We start from the raw sequence: 4,571 nt of genomic DNA, 5'->3' as shown, positions 1-4,571 counted from the left end.
GTGCGACCGAAGGGAATTGGATGTCCTCAGGTAGCTCCCTTGCTACCAGCACAATTTACAGCAAGAGCCATGTGTTAGACTCCGTCTCATGTCAGAGATAGATTCTTCTTCAAAACCCTGTTTTGAAGAAGAAATCATTAATATGTAATTTGTCATGATGTTCTAGAGCTCTACAGTTCTTCAAATGGCACTGACTTCAAAATCCTATTCCTGCACTTCAAGACGGGCAAATAGTTAGTGATGTATTTTATCATTGAAAGCTTGTCTCTAATAATCACAAATCCTGTTGGCCGAAGGATCCGGTCCATTTCTAAAAGCAAGTCTTCTACGCTGCAGCCTTTCTCATAGATATCAGAGAAGAGAGTCCAGGCATTAAGGAGATCATAAGTACGAAGATAAGTTGAAAATGATTCACACCTGTAATCAGATTGCCAAGACGAGATGTCATTCTTGTGGCTATTTTTGCCGACTTCCGATCGATCACCCTGGTTTGCATAACACAGTGCATGGCAATATGAGAAATGTTAAATTCATTTCAGAATCAGAGGAGATTGATATTGATGACAGAAGGTATGCATGGGGGGAAACAGGATTGGCAGAAATGTGCAATATGCATTGCAAAAAACAAGGCAGGGGCCACATTCATTTGGTCCCATGCCCAGAAAACTGCACCAGCAAGCTCTATGATGGTTCCAGGCACGAGACTAGGAAATATGGTCCCGACCTGGATGTACCCAAGGATGAGAAAGGCCTTTTCTATGCTTTGGATCTCGGGGGAACCAATTTCCGGGTGTTACGTGTTCAATTGGGTGGCAAGGAAGGACGAGTAATTGATAAAGAGTTTACAGAAGTTACTATTCCTACAAATTTTATGGTTGGAACAGAAAGGGAATTGTTTGATTACATTGCTTCAGAACTAGCAAAATTTGTCGCAAGTGAAGGCAAAAACTTCTTTCTAGAACCTGGCCGACAAAGGGAGCTCGGTTTCACTTTCTCTTTCCCAGTGCATCAAACAGCAATTGCCTCTGGCACACTAATCAAATGGAGCAAAGGATTTTCTGTCTCAGAAATGGTTGGCAAGGATGTGGTGGTAGCCTTAAAGGAGGCCTTGAAAAGACAAGGTCTGGACATGCATGTCTCTGCCCTGGTTAATGATACAGTGGGGACATTGGCTGGAGGACGATATCGGGATGAGGATGTTATGGCTGCTGTTATATTGGGCACTGGTACAAATGCCTGTTATGTGGAACGTGCAGATGCAATCCCGAAATGTCAAGGCCATCTTCCAAAATCTGGCTATATGAGTGGGGGAACTTTTGGTCTTCTCATCTCCCAGTAATGGAATTTGATAAAGCTCTTGATGCTGAAAGTATAAATCCTGGCGATCATATCTTTGAAAAGCTGATCTCGGGAATGTATTTGGGAGAGATTGTAAGAAGATTATTGCTGAAATTGGCTGCCAGATGCAGTTTCACTTCAGTGCCTAGCGCGTGTGCTATTCACATTTCATCCTCGACTCCAGTTGGTTTGCCGTGCTTGGCGTTCTGCATTACGTAGCGCTGAGCTTTTCAAAGCACGTGATGAGGTAGGAGTCACAGAAGAATTGCTTTGTGTGAGTGTATTTGATCCAGAAAATATTTGGCAAGTGTATGATCCACTCAATGATATTTGGACTACTCTCCCTCCATTGCCATCTGAAATCAAGCACTTGACGAACTTTGGGGCTGTGTCTGTAGCTGGGAAGCTCTATGTTCTTGGTGGAGGTAGTGATGATGTTGATCCAGGAACAGGTGATCATGGAGGGATTTTCGCAACTGATGAGGTGTGGGCATATGATCCTGTATGCAGAAAGTGGGCTAGACGAGCATCAATGTTGGTTGCTCGTACAATGTTTGCTTGTTGTGTACTGGATAAGAGTATTATTGTTGCAGGTGGGTTCACCAATTCTAGGAAGTCTATTTCCAATGCAGAAATATATGATCCAGAGCGAGATATATGGGAACCTATATCCGAACTTCAACATTCTCATAATTCGGCTTGCTGTGGTTTAGTATTTGACGGGAAATTGCATGTACTGCGTAAGGGCCTTTCGACAGTTCAAATATTTGAGTCATCTGAGCAGGGGTGGAGAGTGGAAGATTATGGTTGGCCACCAGGGCCAATGGCGATGGTGAAAGAAGAATTCTTTGTAGTCAATAATGGCTTCATTATTCGGCAACATAAACCACCAAATTTGAGCAAAGTCATCTGCACTGCACCTGCTTGCTTGTATAAAATAGGATTTGCGGTGATAGGATTGGGAAATGAACTTTATGTGATTGGTGGGGTCATTGGACCAGGTCGACAGAATATTGATATACAGCGGCTTTCTGACGTGGACATTTTAAACGTTAAGAATGAACGACACAATTATGGTCTAGATCTGTTCTTGCTATCAATAGATGAAGGCATAATTATGTACATTTTGTGGAGTTTTTCGTCGCCGGGCTTTAGATAGAGGGGCTGCAATGGTAAGAGCAGATAAAATTGCAACTGGTCACAATGCAGATGATATAGCAGAGACTGTACTATTAAATATTCTTCGTGGAGATATTGCCAGGCTAAATAGATGCACATTGATAACAACAGGGGAATGATAGATCTTTCCAAGAAGCATGCGGCACATGGCTATGACAGTTGAATTCAGGTCTATTTTGTGTTTCTCTCAAATTCATCAAGTTATTTTTACTATGTGTTTGAGAAAGCGGATGGGAGTGTCTACTGGTTTGATTTGCGTTGCAAAGAAAATGCATTTGTCATGGATCTTGGCAAGGAACCAGTTGCTTCTGTTTGCTTCAGTCCAGGAAATGATGATATTTTGTATGCAGCATATGCAAACACAGTTACTTTCTTGGATGTGCGCATGGCACCTTCCAGTGGACAATTGCAAAAGTACACATTCAATACAGAGGACATAAATTAGATTAATATGAACCTTAAGTCATCTTTTCTTGCGGCTGCAGATGACAGTGGAGAAGTAAAGTTTTCATGACAGATTATTGACATTCGTCAACATTACCTTTACAAAACACTCAGATCCGTATACACAAATATTTGCAGCTCTGTGCAGTTTCATCCTTGGCGGCCATGGGAAGTTATCTCTGGGGGATTAGATTCAAAAATTGTAGCATGGGACTTTTCAAGAGGAAGGCAACAAATGGTTATAGATGCTGCAGTTCCCACCACAGAAAATGCAGAAAATGCCTCAAGTACAAATCAAATTTGTAATCCTCCTTTTGTTCATGCTTTGGCGGTTCCAGAGGAAAATATGGATGGTAAAAATAACCAGGTTGTTGCTGCAGCAAGAGGTGATGGCGCCATTGAAATTATTGATCTCAGATTTGAGTCACACATGACAGGAGCAAAAAGTAAGCAGCCATCACGTCAAAGCGCAGAAATAGGCATGAAATAAGTTTGAAGATATACTTTCCAGATGTGAAGGAAACTTAAAAAAGGACGATTGAACACCTAGCAGCAGAGAATAAGATTTCGATTGCCTATGTTATTTTTAGCAAAGGGAAGGACACCTGTAATGCCACCTATTCACCAGATTTGCCTCGAAATTAGCCAAATCATCAACAGATTTTAGTGGAAAGAGCGCTATTCTCTCTGCAGGAAGCGCTGTTTGTTTTGTTTTAGTTTATTTTGTTAATAATGATAAAAACAAATGCCGGGTCTTGGGGTCGATTTGTTTTCCCCCAGTGGTTTTGTGTTTCATATATTAAAAAGAAAACGTTCTTTCCAATTTTGGTGTAGTTAGTTAAAACAACGCCCCTGTTTTGGGCAGCAGTTTATTTAATGTATTAAAAAGTCATTTGAGAGTGAGTAGGATAGAAGGGAGAGTTTTTCTGAGGGCTGAGAGTTGTTGTAGCATAGCAGAGCTTCATTGTACAGTCATTGGCAGAGATTTTTAATGAAAATTTCACAGCTCTGTTTGCTGAGATTCATGTGGTATGTTGATTTAGCATAAGTTTTCCCTTGTTTCATATGTAATCAGTTATGTTTCATTCACCTCATGATCATATCTAATTGAGTAAATGAAGTGTTTAGGCAGGAATTCATAGTACTATATGCTCCTCCTATAAGTTTGCTCATGTTCAATGTTTTCTTCTGTTTGGCAAGGATTCATCTCCTATGCCCTTGTCAGCTCCTCACCAGTCTTGCCATCCCATGTAAAATCTAGATTTGGTGTTAAATTGCTTGCCTACCTTGCCTCAATTGATAATCCGTGTAGTCATTATATTCTCTGTTTCAAGCTGTGATTTTGCCCATGCAGCCCAGAAAAGCCCCGTCATTCCATTAAAAAACTTTAAATCAACCCCCCTATCAATTTACTAGCCTAAAATCTTTATTCCTAATTGGTCAGCTTATCATATTGAAAGATCTATCAAATCTGACCTGAGAGAGCCTTCTCATACCTCGTAGGGCTAGCTACGAGGTGAAATGGTTTGATGTAGCCTTGAAGATTTACCTTTTCAGCCTAGGGTGAAATCTCAAGCGCTAACACCATGCATAGTGGAACATCTTGCTGA

At 41.0% G+C, this 4,571-nt stretch overlaps 3 pseudogenes; all 3 read left to right on the top strand.

The window, feature by feature from the left end:
* The first annotated feature begins 514 nt into the window (after positions 1-514).
* Positions 515-1,458, top strand: LOC149177913 (hexokinase-2 pseudogene; annotated as a pseudogene).
* Position 1,459: 1 nt separating this feature from the next.
* On the top strand, positions 1,460-2,497 carry LOC149177912 (F-box/kelch-repeat protein SKIP30 pseudogene; annotated as a pseudogene).
* Positions 2,498-2,507: 10 nt separating this feature from the next.
* On the top strand, positions 2,508-3,451 carry LOC149177911 (uncharacterized; annotated as a pseudogene).
* The last annotated feature ends 1,120 nt before the right edge of the window (positions 3,452-4,571 follow it).

Source organism: Pinus tabuliformis, chromosome 4_1 (genome assembly GCF_031772625.1).
Source record: "Pinus tabuliformis cultivar Carrire ecotype Pingquan chromosome 4_1, CPIR1, whole genome shotgun sequence".
Taxonomy (NCBI): Eukaryota; Viridiplantae; Streptophyta; class Pinopsida; order Pinales; family Pinaceae; genus Pinus; species Pinus tabuliformis.
This window is presented reverse-complemented; position numbering and strand designations above follow the sequence as displayed.